The sequence below is a fragment of the Chiloscyllium plagiosum genome, unplaced genomic scaffold (assembly GCF_037043375.1).
Source record: "Chiloscyllium plagiosum isolate Xiang-an unplaced genomic scaffold, Cpla_swu_hap1 HiC_scaffold_1, whole genome shotgun sequence".
Lineage (NCBI taxonomy): Eukaryota > Metazoa > Chordata > Chondrichthyes > Orectolobiformes > Hemiscylliidae > Chiloscyllium > Chiloscyllium plagiosum.
The window spans coordinates 131,946,928-131,967,726 of NW_028270139.1; the positions used below are offsets into that span (position 1 = coordinate 131,946,928).

At 45.2% G+C, this 20,799-nt stretch overlaps 1 protein-coding gene and 1 pseudogene across 4 annotated transcripts in view; both read left to right on the forward strand.

Moving 5' to 3' along the window:
• dym (dymeclin) overlaps positions 1-20,799 on the forward strand; it is a 548,842-nt gene that overhangs the window by 420,921 nt on the left and 107,122 nt on the right. The window lies entirely within an intron of this gene.
• LOC148152218 (pseudouridylate synthase RPUSD1 pseudogene) lies at positions 13,243-14,156 on the forward strand (annotated as a pseudogene).

Genomic DNA, 20,799 nt, shown 5'->3' on the forward strand with positions numbered 1-20,799 from the left:
GTATTGCTCTAGTGGACAGTGCGGACACAAAGATCATTGCCAAAGACACAGCAATCTCTTCCCTCACTGTCCGTAGTAACCTTGGACATTCCTGATGAAGAACTTATGCTCAAAACATTGACTCTCCTGCTTCTCAGATGCTGCCTGACCGGCTGTGCTTTTCCAGCGGCACACTTTTTGACTCTGATCTCCAGCATCTGCAGTCCTCACTTTCTCCTATACCCTGTCTGGCCCAGGGGACTTATCTGTCCTCATGTTCTTCAACATTTCCAGCACATCCTCCTTCTTAATGTCAATGTGTTTGAGCATATCGGCCTGTTTCATGCTGTCCTCACAAACAACAAGATTCCTCTCGCTAGTGTATACTGAAACAAAGTATTCATTAAGGGCCTCCCCTACATCCTCTGACTCCAGGCACAAGTTCACTCCAATATCCCTGATTGGCCCTATCCTCATCTGGCTATCCTCTTGTTCCTCACAAAAGTGGAGAATGCTTTAGGGTTTTCCTTAATCCTCCCCACCAAGGCTTTTTCATGCTCTCTTCTAGCTCTCCTAAGTCCATTCTTCAGTTCCTTCCTGACTACCTTGTAACCCTCTATAGCCCTGTCTGATCCTTGCTTCCTCACACACTGCCAAGATGTTCCACAAGTTCCTTCACCCTATCCATCCCTTCCTTGCCTCAGTGGGACAAACGTATCCAGCAATTTCTCCCCAATCACCCTCCACATTTCTCTCATGCATTTCCTTGAGAATATCTGCTCACAATTTGTGCTTCATAGTTCCTGCCTAATAGCATTGTAATTCCTTGAGGAGAAAGTGAGGTCTGCAGATGCTGGAGATCAGAGATGGAAATGTGTTGCCGGAAAAGCGCAGCAGGTCAGGCAGCATCTAGGGAACAGGAGAATCGACGTTTCGGGCATTAGCCCTTCTTCCTCCCAAGAAGAAGGGCTAATGCCCGAAACGTCGATTCTCCTGTTCCCTAGATGCTGCCTGACCTGCTGCGCTTTTCCGGCAACACATTTCCATCCCAGCATTGTAATTCCCCCTCTCCCACTTAAATATTTTCCCATGCCGTCTGCTCCTATCCCTCTCCATGACCTATAGTAAAGCTTGGGGAGTTATGATCACTATCACCGAAATGTTCTCCTACTGAGAGATCTGACACCTGATCTTGGTCGTTGCCAAGTTCCAAATCCAGTCTGGCCTCCTCTCTAGTCAGTCTATCTACAGAATCCTTCCTGGACGCACCTGACAATATCTGCTCCATCCAAACTATTTGTACTCAGGAGGTTCTAATCAATATTAGGAAAGTTGAAGTCACCCATGACAATAACCCTGTTACTTCTGCACCTTTCAAAATCTGTCTCCCAATCTGCTCCTGTGTCTCTGTTGCTATTGGAGCATCTACAGAAAACTCCTAATCAAGTGACTACTCTTTTCCTGTTTCTGACCTCCACCCATAATGACTCAGTAGACAAATCCTCCTCAACGATCTCCTTTTCTGCAGCAGTGATACTATTTCTGATTAACAATGCCACTCCCCCATCTTTTTTTAACCTCCCTCCCTATTCCTTTTGAAACATCTAAACCCTGGAACATCAACAACCATTTCTGCCCTGTGATATCCAAGTCTCCGTAATGGCCACAACATAGTAGCTCCAAGTTCTGATCCGTGCTGTAAGTTCATCACGCTTATACCTGACACTTCATACGTTAAAATAGACACACTTCAACTTATCTCACTGACAGCAACTTTCCCCTATTAAGTGTCTATCCGTCCTCACAGACTCTCTGCACACTCTAACTGTCTGTTCACCAGCTACCCCATCCTCTGATCCATAGCTCTGGTTCCCATCCCCCTGCCAAACTAGTTTAAACCCTCCTGAAGAGCTTTGGCAAACCACCTACCAAGGATATTGGTGCCCCTCCAGTTCAGGTGCAACCTGTCCTTCTTGTACGGGTCCCACCTTCCCCAGAAGGTATCCCAATGATTCACATGTCTGAAGTCCTCCATACATCAGCTCTGCAGCCATGTGTTCAGCTGCACTTGCTCTCTGTTCCTGACCTCACTCGCCCATGGCACCGGTAGCAATCCTGATAGTACTACTCTGCTCATCCTGGCCTTTAGCTTCCGACTTAACTCCCTATATTCACATTTCAGGTCCTCCTTCCTTTCTCTACCTATGTCATTGGTACCGATGTGTACCACAACTTCTGGCTGTCAACCCTCCCCCCTTAAGAAGCCTGTAGACTGGAAGGGAGTGGATAAGATCCTGGAATGGTAGGAGTTTCTTGGAGTAATTCAGGAGACACAGCAGAAATTCATCCCTAGGAAGAAAAAGGAGGGAGGATGAGGCAACCATGGTTGACTTGTGAAGTCAGGGATAGCATAAAAGCAAAAGAGAAAGCATATGATGTGGCAAAGGACAGTGGGAATCCAGAGGACTGGGAAGCTTACAAAGACCAACAGACGGCAACAAAAAAACAATAAGGAGGGAGAACATTAAATATGAGGGTGAGCTAGCCAGTAATACGAAGGAAGACTTTCAGAGTTTATTTCGATATATAAAGAGCAAAAGAGGGGCAAAAGTGGCCATTGCGTCACTGGAAAATGATGATGGAGGGATAGTAGTGGGGGACAAGAAAATGGCTGAGGAATTGAACAATTACTTGGTGCCAGTCTTCACAGTGGAAGATACAAATAATATCCCAAAATCTCAAGTCAGGGAGGAAGCAGAGCTGAATATGGTGGCTATCACCAAGTCGAAGATGCTAGAAGAACTGAATGGCCTGAAGGTAGATAAATAACCTGGACCAGATGAACTACATCCCAGAGTTCTTAGGGAGATAGCTGAAGAGGTAGTGGAGGTGTTAGTGGTGATCTATCAGGAATCGCTAGAATCAGGGAGGGTTCCAGAGGACTGGAAAACTGCTAATGTGACATCCCTGTTTAAAAAGGGAGTAAGGCAAAAGACTGAAAATTACAGACCAATTAACCTAACCTCGGTTGTGGGTAAATTACTGGAATTCACTGTGAAGGATGAGATTTCTGAATACAGGTATACAATCCTTTATCCGAAATCCGAAAAGCTCAAATCTAAAGTTTTCTCGTGAAGAATGTTTTTACATAATAAGATTGTTTGACGTGCAAACAGTTATTCCAACTCCACATTCACTAGACCCACATCACTCAGATGTAACTTTGGTGGGGGGAGGGGTGCGGGGTTCGTGACCCAGCACAGGCAGGCATCAGTTTTGTCTCAGGGCTCGTACTCACAGATGCGACAGTAATATTATTTTAAATGTTACCGTTAAACTGTCACTTATTTCGAAATCTGAAAAATTCCAAATTCTGAAAACCATCTGGTCCCGAGGGCTTTGGATAAAGGATTGTGTAGCTGTACTTGGAAGTGTGTGGTAAAATAGGGCAAAGTCAGCATGGTTTCATTAAGGGGTAGTGATGCCTGACAAATCTGCTCGAATTCTTTGAGGAAGTAATAAGCAGGTTAGACCAAGGAGAGCCAATGGATGTTATCTAACTGTACTTCAAGGCGACCTTTGACAACATGCCTCACAGGATGCTACTGAGTAAGATAAGGGCGCATTGTGTCAGAGGCAAGATGCTAGCATGGATAGAAGCTTGGCTGTCTGGCAGAAAGCAGCAAGTGGGGACGAAAGGGTCCTTCTCGGGATAGCACCCAGTAACAAGTGGTGTTCTGCATGGCTCAGTGTTGGGACCACAACTTTTCACTTCATGCATTAATGATCTAGATGAAGGAACTAAGGTATTCTTCTAAGTTTGCAGATGATATAAAGATAGGTAGCGGGTCAGGTAGCATTGAGGAGGCGGGGAAGCTGTAGAAGGATTTGGACAGGTTAGGAGTGGGCAAAGAAGTGGCAGATGGAGTGCAATGTGGCAAATGTGAGGTCATACACTTTAGGAAGAATAGTGTCATGGACAATTTTTAAATGGGGAGAAAATTCAGAAGTCTGACATGCAAAGAAACTTAGAAGTTCTAGTCCAGGATTTCCTCACGATAAACTTGCAGGTTGGGTCATTAGTAGGAAGACAAATGCAATGATGGCATTTATTTTGAGAGGACCTGAATATAAAAGCAGGGATGTACTTCTGAGGCTCTGGTCAGACCACATCTGGAGTATTGTGTGCAATTTTGGGCCCCATAATCTCAGGAAGGATATACTGACCCTAGAGGATGTTCACGAGAATGGAGTTTAGAAGGATGAGGGGGGATCTAACAAAAACATACTGAATGGCCTAGACAGAGTAGATGTTGGGAAGATGTTTCCATTGGTAGGAGAGACTAGGACCATAGCCTTAGAGAAAAGGGAAGCCTTTTCAAACGAAGATAAGGAGACACATCTTCAGCCAGAGTGGTAAATCTATGGAATTCATTGCGACAGAAGGCTGTGGAAGCCAGGTCATTGAGTATATTATAAGACGAAGATAGTTAGGTCCTTGAGAATCAAGGGGATCAAGAGTTGGGGGAGAAAATGGGAGAATGGGATTGAGAAACCTATCAGCGATGATTGAATGGCGGAGCAGACCCCATGGGCTGAATGGCCTAATTTCTTCTCCTATCTCTTATGGTCTGATAGGATCTATCCCAAGATACTGAAAGAGGCAAGCGACGAAATCTCTGAGCCCTTGACAGAGATCTTTATATCCTCTTTAGCTGCAGGTGTTATTATAACTTTGTTCAAGAAGGTCAACTGGGATAATCTATGAAATTATAGATCGGTGAGTCTTGCATCACTGTTCGCGAAATTATTGGAGATGATTCTTAGGGAGAGGATTAACTTGTATTTAGAGAAGAATGGATTTAGTAGGGATAGTCAGCATGGCTTTATGCAGGGGAGTCTTGTCTCACAAACTTTATTGAGTATTTTGAGGAAGTAATGAAGGTAAGGCAGCGGGTATTGCCTACATCAATGTTAGCAAGGCCTTTGATAAGGTTCTAGGAGAAAGTGAGGACTGCAGATCAGAGCTGAAAATGTGTTGCTGGAAAAGCACAGCAGGTCAGGCAGTATCCAAGGAGCAGGAGAATCGACGTTTCGGGCATGAGCCTGAAGAAGGGCTCATGCCCGAAACGTCAATTCTCCTGCTCCTTGGATGTTGCCTGACCTGCTCTGATAAGGTTCCTCATGGTGGGCTGGTGTGAAGATCAAATTGTATGGCATCCCTTGCGAGTTGGTAAGTTGGATGCAAAATTGGCTTTGTCATAGAAGACACCAATTAGTTGTGCATGGTGTGCTATAGCATCAGAGGCTGGAGAGAAAAAAAAAAGTACTTTTTTTAATTCATTCATTTGCTTCATTGGCTAGGCCAAGGGGAGGAACCACCATCTGTGGTTAACTGAAGAATTTAAGATAAGCTTCAAATTTAAAGAAAAACATTTAATTGCACAAATCTGAGTGGCAGGTCAGACGATTGGACAGAATATAAAGAATAGCAGAGAATGGCTAAAGGATCAGTCAGGAGAAAGAAATTAGAATAGATGAGAAGACTGGCTTTAAGTGTAAAAATTAATAGGAAAAGCTTATTTTGTTATTAAAGAAGAAAAAGAGTAATTAAAGTGTGTTGGTCCCCTCAAGATTGAAATGCACAAGTATTGAAATGCACTACTGTCTTCACCACAGAGGGCACAAAAACATTCCAGTAACAGCTGTAAATCAGGAGGTAGAATGGTGAGAAAAAAATTGGTGAAATTAAACTGACTAGAGAAATGGAATTAAGCAAACTGATAGACTTGCGTCTGGCAAGTCTTGATGAACTACATTCTTAGGACCTTTAGAGAAGTAGCTCATGAGATGGTAGGTGTAATTTTCCAAAATTTATTAGATTATAGAAAGGTTCCATCAGAATGGAAAGTTGAAAATTGTAATTCCTCTATTCAAGAAGGAAGCGAGGCAGAAAGCAGGTTAGCTTGACATCTGTTATAGGGAAAGTGAGGACTACAGATGCTGGAGATTAGAGTCGAGAGTGTTGTGCTGGAAAAGCACAGCAGGTCAGGCAGCTTCCGAGGAGCAGGAGAGTCAATGTTTTGGGCAAAAGCCCTTCATCAGCCCTTCATCTGTTATAGGGAGCATGATATAATTGAGGTTAAAGCTGGGCATTTAGGAGATCTCAGTAATTAGGACGAGTGAGCATAATTTTCTAACCAGGTGAAAACAAGGACTGCAGATGCTGGAAACCAGAGTCCAGATTAGAGTGGTGCTAGAAAAGTACAGCAAGTCAGGCAGCATCTGAGGAGCAGGAAAGTTGACGTTTCGGGCAAAAGCCCTTCATCAGGAATAGAGGCAGGGTGCCTGCAGAGTGGAGAGAGAAATGAGAGGGGGTGGGGCTGGGGAGAAAGTAGGATAGAGTACAATAGGTGAATGGGGGTGGGGATGGAGGTGATAGGTCAAAGAGGAGGGTGGGGGAAGGTAGCAAAGAGTACAATGGGTGAATGGGGTGGGGATGAAGGTGATAGGTCAGAGAGGAGGGTGGAGTGGATAGGTGGAAAGGAAGATAGGCAGGTAGGACAGGTCATGAGGGCAGTGCTGAGCTGGAAGGTTGGAGCTGGGATGAGGTGGGGGAAGGGGAAATGAGGAAACTGGTGAAATCCACATTGATGCCATGGGGTTGAAGTGTTCTGAGGCAGAAGATGAGGCGTTCTTTCTCTAGGCGTCGAGTGGTGAGGGAGTGGTGGTGGAGGAGGCCCAGGACCTGCATGTCCTCTGCAGAGTGGAAGGGGGAATTGAAATGTTGGGCCACAGGGCGGTGGGGTTGATTGGTGCGGATGTCCCGGAGATGTTCCCTAAAGCGCTCTGCTAGGAGGCATCCAGTCTCCCCAATGTAGAGAGGACCGCATCGGGAGCAATGGATACAATAAATGATATTGGTGGATGTGCAGGTAAAATTTTGGAGATGAGGGAGGTGGTGTGGGCGCAGGTTTTGCGGTAGCAAGGGAGGGTGCCAGGAAGGGACGGTGGGTTCTTTGGGGGTGTGGACCTGACCAGGTAGTCAATTTTGTAAACCGTTTAGTCAAGTTCTTTAAAGAAGCAACATGTCCTTCAGATAAAGTCGAGCCTTTAGATGTAACTGTGCTTGTATTTCTGAAAGAAATTTGTCAAAATGTCACAAAAGATTATTGCTCAATACAGGAGTTCATGATGTAGGTGGTAACATATTATCATGTGTAGAAGGTTTTCTGGCAGAAAACAGTATGCTAGATAGAGCTTTTTCTGATTGGCAGACAGTGACAAGCAGAATCTATGCAGGGCCTTTTACAATTTATATCAACAACCCAGATGAATGTATGATTAGATTCTCTACAGTGTGGAAACAGGCCCTTCGAGCCAACAGGTCCATACCGCCCCTCCAAAGCGAAACCCATTCCCCTACCCTATATTTACTGTGGGCTATTTAGCATGGCCAATTCACCTGACCTGCACATCTTTGGATTGTGGGAGGAAACCGGAGCAAACCCACACGGACACAGGGAGAATGTGCAAACTCCACACCGACAGGCGGGAATTGAACCCAGGACCCTGGTGCTGAGAGGCAGCAGTGCTAACCACTGAGCCACCGTGTTGCCCATGTAGTAAAGGCATGGTTAATAAGTATGCAAGTGAGACCGGAAAATATGTTATGTAGAGGTTATAGGGAGGGTGTAGGTTTGCTAGCTGAGCTGGAAGGTTCATTTCCAGACATTTTGTCATCAGTTCATCAGAAGGGCCCTGGCCCGAAATGTCGATTTTCCAGCAACACGCTCTCAACTCTGATCTCTGGCATCTGCAGACCTCACTGTCTCCGATGCATCCTCAGAGCCTACTTCCTGTAAAAACACTATTCCATTCTTCTCCATCTCTGTCATATCTGTTCCAATGATGGCAACTTTGACAAGGGAGCCTCTGAAATGTCCACCTTCTTCAACCATAGATTCCCCAGCACCATGGTTGGCAGGGCCCTCAGCTAGGTCCAACCCATCTCCTGCACTTTAGCTCTCACCCTGTCTCTTCCCTCCCACAACAACGCTAAGGTTCTCCTTGTCCTCACCATCCATATCCAGAGGACAATAGGTGACCATTTCTGCTACATCATCCCTTATCAGCCGTCCACAAGGACTGTTCCCTCTGGGACACTTCGGTCCATTCCTCCTTCACTTCCAACATCTCCCCACAGCTGTATGGCACTCCGATCCTGTTTGGAATCGGCTGATTGGGTCATGTTTAAATAGTTCCCGGTACCTTAGACAACTATGCCACCACCTTCACAGACTTTATCAGCAAATGTGTGGAGGACTGCATCCCAAGGAATTAAAACCGGGTGTTCCCCAACAGGAAACCCTGGATGAATCAGGGCAATCAGATTTGGCTAAAAACCAAGCGTGAGGCCTTCAGATCCGGAGACCCATTCAAATATAAGAAAGCCAAGTATGACCTTCACAGAGCCATTATGACAACCAAGGACCAATACTGATCCAAACTAGAGACCCAGACAGACACCTGGCGATTATGGCAAGGACTGAATGACATCTCAGGTTCTAAAAAGAGACAGTGCAAGATAGCAGATAATATATCCCTCCCAGATTGTCTCAACGTTTCTATGATCACTTTAAGCAGAATTTTAGCAGAGAGGTAACACCTATTAAGACAAGACCTGACAAACCTATCTCAACAGTCACTGCATCTGAGGTCAGATCAGTTTTCCTTCGTGTGAATCCAAGGAAAGCAATGGGACCAGATGGACTACCAAGCCATGCACTACGAGCATCTGCAGATCAACTGGCAGAGGTCTTCTCAGAGATCTTCAACCTCTCCCTGCAGCAGGCCACTGTCTCTGCCTGTTTCAAGAGGACCAACATCATCCCTGTGCCTAAGAAGGCTCATGCAGCATGTCTCAATGATTATGCCCATTGGCCCTAACTTCGGTGGTCATGAAGTACTTTGAAAGGCTGGTCATGCCATTAATCAACTCCAGCCTCCCCACTAACCTTGACCCACTTCAATTTGCCTCTTGGACCAACAGGTCCATGTCAGATGTCATATCATTTATCCTTCACTCCTCCCTAAGACATCTTGACGCCAAGAACAACTATGTAAGAATCCTACTCATTGACTACAGTTCAGCCTTCAACACTATTATCGCCTCGAGACTGATTACTAAACTTAGTGATCTCGGACTAAGCCCCACTCTCTGCAACTGGATCCTCAGTTTCCTGACCCACAGGCCACAATCATTGAAGATTGGGGACAATATTTCATCCTCACTAACACTTGGGATGTGTACTCAGCCCCCTACTGTACTCACTGTATACCCATGACTGCATCGCCAAATACCAGACTAATGCCATTTACAAGTTCGCTGATGACACCACCATAGTCTGTCAAATCTCAGATGGCGACGAAACAGACTACAGACGGGAGGTGGAAGACCTGGAAAAATGGTGCCCTGAAAACAACCTAGCTCTCAATGCCAGCAAAATCAAGGAACTCATTATTGACTTTCGGTGGGAGTGTTACTCATGCCCTCCCTACACATTAACAGCACAGAGGTGGAACAAGTAGAGAGTGTCAAACTCATGGGAGTGGTCATCCACAACAAGCTTTCTTGGACTCTTCATGTGGATGCACTGGTTACAAAGGCCCAACAACGTCTCTTATTCCTCAGACAGCTGAGGAAATTTGGCATGACAGTGAATACCCTTGCCACCTTTTATAGATGCATCATCAAGAGCATTCTGTCTGGATCTACCATGAACTGGTATTGCAACTGTATCATTCAAGATCAGAGATGGTTACAGAGAGTGGTGAACTCGGCCTGGACAATCACAAAGACTAACCTCCCATCTGCAGAATCCATCTACCAGGCGCACTGTCAAGGAAAGGCCTCCAGCATTCTTAAAGATCCATCCCACCCTGGCAATGTTTTTCTACTACCCCCACCATTGGGGAGAAGGTACCGATGCCTGAACACATGCACCAGCCGGTTTCATGACAGTTTCTACCCGACTGTTTTAAATACTGAATGGACTCTCAAGCTCTTAACATTCGCCTTTAACTGTGTTTTTGGTTTTGGCGCTGTTTACCTATTATTCACTTATCTATGCTACTTAACTATGTGATCTGCCTGTATTGCATGCAAGACGAAGCTTTTCACTGTGCCTCGGTACGTGACAATCAATTCAATTCAATTCAATTCAATTCAGTTTAATTCAATTCCCCTGCAACCACAGAAGGTGTAATACTTGCCTGTTCACTTCCACTTTCTTCAGTATCCAAAGGCCTCAACACATTTTCCAGGTGAAGCTGCTCTTTACCTACTCTTGACTCAATCTCGTCGACTGCATTTCCTGCTCACAATGTGGTCTCCTCTACATTGGGTAAACGAAGAGTAAACTGGGTGACCGCTTCGCAGAACACCTATGTTCTGTATGCACGAAAGACCCTGAGCTTCTAGTTGCCTACCACTTAAATATACCACTTTGTTCCCTGGCCAATATCTCTGTCTCAGGCTTGCTACAGTGCTCCAGCGAAGCTCAACACAAACTGGAATAACAGTACCTAATTTTCCACTTCTGAACTCTGCCGTCTTCTGGACTACGTATCAAGTTCAATATTTTCTCTCATACCTTTATCTCAATCCCCACACACCAGCTCTTATTATCATGTGGTCTGCTATTACATGCAACCCATTGTTAACCATTAGTAGTCCCCATTAATAGCTATTCATTCTTCTAGGCTGACTGTTATTCCCTCCTTTGTCCAACTGTTCTCTGTCATAGAATCATAGAGATATACAGCACAGAAACAGACCCTTCGGTCCAAATCGTCCATGCCGACCAGACATTCTAACCTGATCTAGTCCCATTTGCCGGTACTTGGCCATATCCCTCTAAACCCTTCCTACTAATATACCCATCCAGATGCCTTTTAAATGCTGTAATTGTACCAGCCTCCACCACTTCCTCTCATTCCATACATGCACCAGCCTCTGTGTGAAAAAGATGCCCCTTAAGTCTCTTTTATACCTTTCCCCTCTCACCCTAAACCTATGCGCTCTAGTTTTGGCTCCCCCACTACTGTGAAAAGACCTTGTCTATTTATCCTATCCATGCCCCTCATGATTTTATAAACCTCTATAAAGTCACCCCTCAGCCTCCGAGGGGTTGTCTTATAAGACATAATATGAAGAAGCTGAATTAGGCCAATTAGCCCATCAAATCTGCCCTGCCATTTGACCATGGCTGATATGTTTTTCAACTGCATTCTTCTGCCTTCTCCCCGTAATCCTTGATTCCCTTATTAATCAAGGACCTATCTATCTCTGTCTTAAAGACACTCAATGGGTTGGCCTCTGTGGTCATGAGTTTCACAGACTCACCACCCTTTGACTGAAGAAATTCCTCCACATCTCAGTTCTAAAAGGTCGCTTTGAGCTCTAACTTCACCTATTGTTTGCACCCTATCTTCTGCATTAAAAAAAAGCTTCTTCCTAGCTACCATCAGTTCTGAGGAAGGGTCACTGAACTTGAAATGTTAATGCTGTTTCCACTGCTGCCAGAACTGTTGAGTTTCTTCAGCAATCTCTGTTTTTGAAGCAGCTTTTGTGTTCCATTGGCCTTTGTGACATTTTGTAACTACTCGTCTTAACAAAAATAGAATTTATGATGCTTCTTCCAGACATGAATCAAAAGTGACCCTTATGGATTTCCACAATTTTTTATGAGTCACTACTCCATAACATTCTTCAGTATCTTAAAAGTATGTGGTTGGAGTTTAATTCCAGACACCAATTCCATAATCCAATCACTGAAGCTAAGTAATAAGATTGGATGGGCTCATAAAACATAAGCATCATTGTAGAGCAAGACATTCTCAGCTGAGTTAACTCTTCAATATTTTCCTTCTGTCATCTGGGGGGGATTTGCTCATCCAACATTGTGGCGCAGCTGATGGTTTAATTTTTTCTCTCCCCTGTGGTAAACCTCCACCGTTTCAACACTATCACTTCAGGGGACTTTGCGTAATCTGTTGTCTGGCACAAACTGATTTTACGTCTTGCTTCCAGAAAGACTGACCTAATTAATTATTAGATCCCTTCATAAGGTCTGTATGTCACTGCTTTGAAATTCAAACTCTTTATACGATGATGTTAGTATATATAAAAAATGTATTTTCATCGCAAACCTTTGAGGGACCACCAATACCACAGGACTGCGGCAGTTAAAGAGGAAATCCATTGCCGCTTCCTCAGGTCAGTTAAGAACAGGCATTGAATATGGTGTTATAAATTATTAAAATTTATCCTCTCGAGCACTAACTTCTACTTTTCCATTAGCAACATCATCTCAAACCTACTTCACTTCTCAATCCCTAACACACTGGATTTTAATTCCACATCCTCCTGTACAAATTGCTTCATTGTCTCCAGCCCACCCTCCTCTGACTTTATCCAATCTTACCGTAATTTGGCAGTCTGCTTTAAAGTTCTTTTCCCAAACTTAAACTTTTCATTCTTCCTCGCCATTCTCAAAACAAAACTTTTCAACCAAATTTTTTAATCATTTTTCCTAACCCTCCTGCAAAGCTTTGGATCTGCTGTTTTTCTGAGGAATACTTTGATGCATTTTTCTATGGAAAAAGAAGATTTTTATTAGTGATGAGGAGATTTAAGAATTATATTTGAGGTTATAATAGATAATGGGACAAAGAATATCAATAAAGGAAGAATAAGGAGACAGTCTTCAAAACTGAGAAGTGTTTTTCTTTATTAGGTTTGTGAAAACTAGATCGATTGATTAATCAGTCCTGTGTACTGGCAAAGCAGCTGCGTAACTGGTGCAGAATTTAAAGCTGATTTGGAGAGAGCACCATGTGTTAATCAGTTTCTGTCCTGAAACTCAGAGCTCCATTTGTAGATCCCTGGGGAACTTCAGAAGAAACTGTGCTAGCTGTACTGGGCCAAGTTGAAGCAGAGTCTCACTGTCGGATTTTGGAAAAAGATGTCATGATTGCTCAACATTGTAGAGTGACAAAGGAAGGTTGAGAAATAACATTTGGCATGACTGAGATTAACAGGAAAAAAATAATTAATGACCCATCTCTCTGCATCCTCAAGCTTTCAATCTTTAATTTTGCCCCTCCCTTGGCTTAACTCATTTCTAAAATCCTAAAATCCCAACATGCGCGATGTTCATCCGACACAAACTCAAAAGTTGACTTTGTGCAATCACTTTTCTTTCAATTACTTTACTTTTTAAATGCATCATTCCTGACTTTGTTGATTCAGATACTTACTATGGGTTTAGATTTTGCTATCAGCTGGTCCTTTCCACCAGTGGGGTTCTGTGTTTTACTTTAAGAAAGATGGAAGCTGCCAAGGCCTATTATTGTTTCAGAGACCATTTGGTTGCCAAAGTTTACCTGGCTCTGATCAGAAGTCATGTTGCTGTGAATAGGACACTGATAGTTCATACAGTTGGTAAAAATAGAGTGGGAGGAATGACCCACATGATGAGTACCAAGTTTGTCAAAATCCCAAACCATCTCAGACAGTGATGACGAACCCGGCAAAAGATTTTTACAGTGGTGATCCATACACCTGCAGGCATTAATGGGCAAAATACTCTAGCTGAGAGTCCATTGCATGACTGTTAGGCATAGTTGGAAATTTCATCTACATATTTGAAGACTAGCAGCAACCCTTATCGCATGATGCTTTATACCTATCACCTTCAAATCCCATAGAGAGGGAGCACATAGAGGTGACCTCAGCTGGCCCTTTCACATACTTGATAGGTGGCAACTTGGATCTGGGCTTTTGAGTTAATTATTTGCTTGGACTAGTTAAATGAATGGATAGTGAGTTAATATTAATGACTAGCATGAATGGAAGCTCTGTGCTATCATTTTCTAAGGTGGTTTATTTGGGCAATAAAAAACCCGTCGTCATTTAGGTGCCCAGTTACATCCTCGCTTTTGACTACCAAGTGTTTTTAACTGTTGGTCAATGCCAATGAAATCCATTTCTCCTTTCCAACTGAATATTTTCCTGCTCCAGCCCAGTCTTAGTACTTTACACATAAAGACGGGTGAACAGATTTTAAATGAACTATACTTGTTTCTAAAATTCTTAAAATGAAGTATCTATTTCTGACCAAACATCAATAAAATACAATAGAATGAAGTAATGCATTGACTCAATAGGAACAGCACAGTGGCTCAGTGATTAGCACTACTGCCTCACAGTCCAAGGACTCTGGTTCGATTCCACTCTTGGGTGACTGTGTGGAGTTTGCACATTCTCCCCAGGTCTGTGTGGTTTTTCTCCCACTGTCCAAAGATGTGCAGGTTAGGTGGATTGGCCATGCTAAATTGCCCATTGTATCCAGGGATGTGCAGGCTAGGTGGGTTAGCCATGGAGAATGCATAGTTACAGGGATGGCATAGAGGGTGGGTTGAGTGGGATGTTCTCCCGAGGGTTTATGTGGCCTTCTTCCACACTGTAGGGATTATGATCTTTCTTGGAACCAGTTTCTCAAATAATGATCCCTGTAGACCAATCCATTGATTTAATACGACATGCAACTCCTGTCCATCCAGGAGATGGAACTGCTGCTGTTGACAAATAGCCATCAGTTTTGTTCGAGCGATGGCCTCATAGCTGAATTCATGTGAATTGAAATGCTCAAATAAAAATCATTTGCATAATTATGTTTTAAATCCAATGTAGGCACAATGGGCAGAATCATCTCCTTCAATAATTCTGTGATCTTAGTCATGTCTTTCCTTGGTGTTTAGCTTAGTTTCTCAATTTGAAGTACCCAGTGTGAAATTGAATGAGAGAACTCAGGTCTATATAATTTAAACAGTCTGCCAGTTCTCGCTGTCTGGGTTCGCATATAAAGAATGAGTGAAAGCATGAGTGAAGTATAAGGGCAGTTAACATCTGCAGAACCAAATTCCTGCACAAGTCAGTGCCCCTATGAAACTAGCAGAAAGAATTGGAGGAGGAAATTGAAGAATTTAATCCTGTTTGGGATGACTGCTTATTAATGCATGGTGTTTGCACTGAATATATTCCCCTTTATCCTCTAATTTAGTTTCCCCCACCTCTGGTCTCTCCAGTCCATGTGACCTATGCTCAATTGGCAAATTGCTACCTGGCTGTCGTCATACTTTCTGAAGAGAGATTGCTCAAGTAAGGCAAAGGAGGTTTCTCCTACCATCCAACCACCCACGTTAGAGTTACTCATTCTGCAAGCTGCATCTAAATTGGTTATTCTGCTGGGTTGTTATTTTATGGCTTAATTATTTTTCTGTAATTTTATACAGGGTGGCACAGCTCAGTGGTTAGAACTGCTGTCTCACAGCGCCAGGGATCGGGTTCGATTCCAATCCCAGGAGACAGTCTGTGTTAAATTTGCACATTCTCCATGTGTCTGTGTGGGTTTCCACCAGGTGCTCTGGTTTCCTCCCACAGTCCAAAGATGTGCAGGTTCAGTGGGTTGGCAATACTAAATTGCTCTGTAGTGTCCAGGGGTGTGTAGGCTAGGTGGGCTAACTACGATAGCTGTGGAGTTACAGGAGTAGGGTGGATCGTTGCAGACTCAATGGGCCGAATGGCCTCTATCTGCACTGTATGAATCCATACCAAAGAAGTATGTCAGGTGTGCAATCTACAGTGTTACTTTATTTACAAAATTCTTCGAAAGAAAATCAAATATATTTTGAGCAGTAGCCACATGTTTAATTTGAAAACAAAAATTGGAATTGTATTTTTGGGGAAACGCTCCAGATTCCAGGCAGTAGTTGATTCATTGAAGTACTTTGAGGTCAAATAAAGTCTAAATACTCTTGGAATCTAAAAGGTAAGGTTATGGAAGAAAATAAAACAAAAGCACTATTTGGCTCATAGCATGTTGATGATTTACTGGTACGTTGTATACCTCAAAAAAGAGTCCTTCTGTCTTTGATTAAAATGTACCTTAAAAACTGCAGCGCGTATGCTTATTGTAAATATAACTGGCTATATGTTGTGTTCCAGGAATAACTGTGAGGCATTTGTATAAATACTTATGGTTTGAGAGACAGGCTTGAATGTGTAGAATGGCTATATAGCAAAACGAACTAAATCTGAAAAGCATTTCTGTGCACCAGTAATTTTTATATCCTGTCCTTTTAAAATTTTAAGTTTTAGGCAAGAAATACAAAGATGCGACACAAACAGGTAGTGAGAAATGCTGTCAAACCATTGAGTGAAATCTTCAGTGTTGAGTCAACTGCATACCTGACTTAGGGACTGAGGCCAGAAATTTAAGCACAGTTAAGAGAAGTAAGCTGCTTCCAAAGCAGGCTGCATGGGGAAATGTTTTGAATCGTGTTCATGGAACACAGAACATTACAGCACAGTACAGGCCCTTCGGCCCTCAATGTTGCGCTGACCTGTGGAACCATTCTGAAGCCATCTAGCCTACACTATTCCATTTTCAGCGTTATGTTTATCCAATGACCATTTAAATGCCCTAAAAGTTGGCAAGTCTACCAGACCTACCCTCCAGACCTACCCCTCTCTGAGGATGAAAGATCAGTCCTCAGCAGGGGCCTCACCTTCATTCCCCTACGCTCCCGGATTAATGAATTCAACACGCGGTGTGACATCGAACAATTCTTCCGCCGCCTTCGCCTCCGTGCCCACTTCTTTAACCAAGATTCCCGCCCACCCTCTGACGACCCCTTCTCCCGCCTCCAACACACCCCATCCACCTGGACACCCCGTGCTGGCCTCCTACCTGCCCTCGACCTCTTCATAGCCAACTGCCGCCGCGATATTAACCGCCACCTGACCTCCCCCACCCCACTCACCCACTCCAACCTCTCACTCTCGGAACGCGCAGCCCTCCACTCACTCCGTTGCAACCCCAACCTCACTATCAAACCAGCAGACAAGGGAGGCGCGGTAGTAGTTTGGCGCACCGACCTCTACACCGCTGAGGCCAAACGCCAGCTCGTAGATACCTCCTCCTACTGCCCCCTTGACCATGACCCCACCCCCCACCACCAAACCATCATCTCCCAGACCGTCCATAACCTCATCACCTCGGGTGATCTCCCATCCACCGCCTCCAACCTCATAGTCCCACAACCCCGCACCTCCCGCTTCTACCTCCTGCCCAAAATCCACAAACCTGACTGCCCCGGCCGACCCATTGTCTCCGCCTGCTCCTGCCCCACCGAATTCATCTCTGCGTACCTTGACACCGTCCTGTCCCCCTTAGTCCAAGAACTCCCCACCTACGTTCGGGACACCACCCATGCCCTCCACCTGCTCCATGATTTTCGCTTCCCCGGTCCCCAACGCCTTATTTTCACCATGGACATCCAGTCCCTGTACACCTCCATCCCCCATCACGAAGGACTCCAAGCCCTCCGCTTCTTTCTTTCCCGCCGTACCGACCAGTACCCTTCCACTGACACCCTCCTTCGACTGACTGAACTGGTCCTCACCCTGAACAACTTCTCTTTCCAATCCTCCCACTTCCTCCAAACGAAAGGAGTAGCCATGGGCACCCGCATGGGCCCCAGCTATACCTGCCTCTTCGTAGGATATGTGGAACAATCCATCTTCCGCAACTACACTGGCCCCACCCCCCACCTTTTCCTCCGCTACATCGATGACTGTATCGGCGCCGCCTCGTGCTCCCACGAGGAAGTTGAACAGTTCATCCACTTCACCAACACCTTCCACCCCGACCTCAAATTCACCTGGACAGTCTCAGATTCCTCCCTCCCCTTCCTCGACCTTTCTATTTCTATCTCAGGTGACCAAATCAACACGGACATCTACTACAAACCGACCGACTCCCACAGCTACCTGGACTACACCTCCTCCCATCCTGCCCCCTGTAAAAACGCTATCCCATTCTCCCAATTCCTTCGACTCCGCTGCATCTGCTCCCAGGAGGACCAGTTCCAAAAACGCACAACCCAGATGGCCTCCTTCTTCAAGGACCGCAATTTACCCCCCGACGTGGTCGACGATGGCCTCCACCGCATCTCTTCCACTTCCCGCTCCTCCGCCCTTGAACCCCGCCCCTCCAACCGCCACCAGGACAGAACCCCACTGGTCCTCACCTACCACCCCACCAATGTCCATGTACAGCGCATCATCCGCCGTCATTTCCGCTACCTCCAAACGGACCCCACCACCAAGGATATATTTCCCTCCTCTCCCCTATCAGCATTCCGTAAAGACCACTCCCTCCGTGACTCCCTCGTCAGATCCACACCCCCCCCACCAACCCAACCTCCACTCCCGGCACCTTCCCCTGCAACCGCAGGAGGTGCAAGACTTGCGCCCACACCTCCCCCCACATCTCCCCCCTCACCTCCCTCCAAGGCCCCAAAGGAAACTTCCATATCCGCCACAGATTCACCTGCACCTCCACCTCCACACATATCATCTATTGCATCCTCTGCACCCGATGTGGCCTCCTCTATATTGGGGAGACAGGCCGGCTACTTGCGGAGCGTTTCAGAGAACACCTCTGGGACACCCGGACCAACCAACCCAACCACCCTGTAGCTCAACATTTCAATTCCCCCTCCCACTCCACCAAGGATATGCAGGTCTTTGGACTCCTCCATCGTCAGACCACAACAAAACGACGGTTGGAGGAAGAATGCCTCATCTTCCGGCTAGGAACCCTCCAACCACAAGGGATGAACTCGGATTTCACCAGTTTCCTCATTTCCCCTCCCCCCACCCTGTCTCAGTCAAATCCATCAAATTCAGCACCGCCTTCCTAACCTGAGATCTTCTTCCCAACCTCTCCGCCCCCACCCCAGTCTGACCTATCACCCTCACCTTGACCTCTTTCCACCTATCATATTTCCGACGCCCCTCCCCCAAGTGCCTCCTCCCTACCTTTTATCTTAGCCTGCTGGACACACTTTCCTCATTCCTGAAGAAGGGCTTATGCCCGAAACATCGATTCTCCTGTTCCCTGGATGCTGCCTGACCTGCTGCGCTTTTCCAGCAACACATTTCCAGCTCTGATCTCCAGCATCTGCAGACCTCACTTTCTCCTCAAGTCTACCATTGTTGCAAGCAGGGTGTTCCACACCCCTACTACTCTGAGTGAAGAAACTACCTCCTGAGATCTATCCTATATTGACCATTCCTCAATTTAAAGGTAAGTCCCCTCGTGCTAGCCGTCACATTCGAGGAAAATGGCTCTCACTATCCACCCTATCTAACTCTGATTATCTTATTTGTCTCAAGGAAGTCACCTCAATCATCATCTCTCTAATGAAAACAGCCTCAAGTCCCTCAGTCTTTCCTCATAAGGCCTCCCCTCCATACCAGGCAACATCCTGGTAAATCTCTGTAACCTTTCCAAAGCTTCCATGTCTTTCCTATAATGCGGTGACCAGAACTGTACGCAATACTCCAAGTGCGGCCGCGCCAGAGTTTTGTACAGCCCCAGTATGACCTCATGGCTCTGAAACTCAATCCCTCTACTAATAAAAACTACACACTGAATGCCTTTGTGACAACCCTAAAAACCTGGGTGGCAACTTTCAGAGATCTATGTACGTGAACGCTGAGATCTCTCTGCTCATCCACTCTACCAAGAATCTTCCATTAACCCAGTGCTCTGTATTCCTGGTACTCCTTCCAAAGTGAATCACCTCACATCCAGGTCATTTATAAAAATGACAAACATCACTGGCCCAAAACAGATCCTTGTGGTACACCACTAGTAACTGAACTCCAGGATGAACATTTCCCATCAACCACCACCCCCATCATCTTTCAGCTAGCCAATTTCTCATCCAAGCTGCTAAATCACCCTTAATCCCACGCCTCTGCATTTTGTGCAATAGCCTACATTGGGGAACCTTATCAAGTGCCTACTGAAATCCACATACACCACATCAACTGCTTTGCCCTCATCCACCTGTTTCGCCACTTTCTCAAAGAACTCAATAAAGTTCGTGAGTAATATCCCAACAATTAGAGTGTCGGGGGGCAGAGTTGAGTATGGTAGCCATTACAAAAGAGAAAGTGCTAGAAAAGCTAAAAGGTCTAAAAATCAATAAATCTCCTAACCCCGATGGGCTATATCGTATAGTTCTGAGAGAGGTGGCTGAGGAAATAGTGGAGGCGCTGACTGTGATCTTTCAAAAATCACTGGAGTCAGGGAAAGTCCCAAACGATTGGAAAGTCACTGTTGTAACCCCCTTGTTCAAGAAAGGATCAAGACAAAAGATGGAAAATTATAGGACGATTAGCCTACCCTTGGTTGTAGATAGAATTCTGCAATCCATCATCAAGGATGAAATTTCTAAATTCTTGGAAGTGAACGGTCGGATACGAACAAGTCAGCATGGATTTAGCAAGGGGAGGTCGTACCTGACAAACCTGTTAGAATTCTTTGAAGAGTTAACAAGTAGGTTAGACCAGGGAGACCCAGCGGATGTCATCTATTTCCAGAAGGCTGAGTAAGGTGATGGCCCATGGATTGGGGATTGGCTGTCTAACATAAGGCAGAGAGTTGGGTTGAAAGGTTCTTTTTCCGAATGGCAACTCACAAGTGGGGTCCCGAAGGGTTCGGATTTGGGGCCACAGCTGTTCGCTTTATATATTAATGATCTGGATAAAGGGACTGTGGCATTCTGGCGAAGTTCACCGATGATAACGAAGTTAGGCGGACAGGTAGATAGTGCTGGTAGATAGTGCTGAGGAGGTGGGGAGGCCTCAGAAAGATTTCGACATTTTAAGAGAGTAGT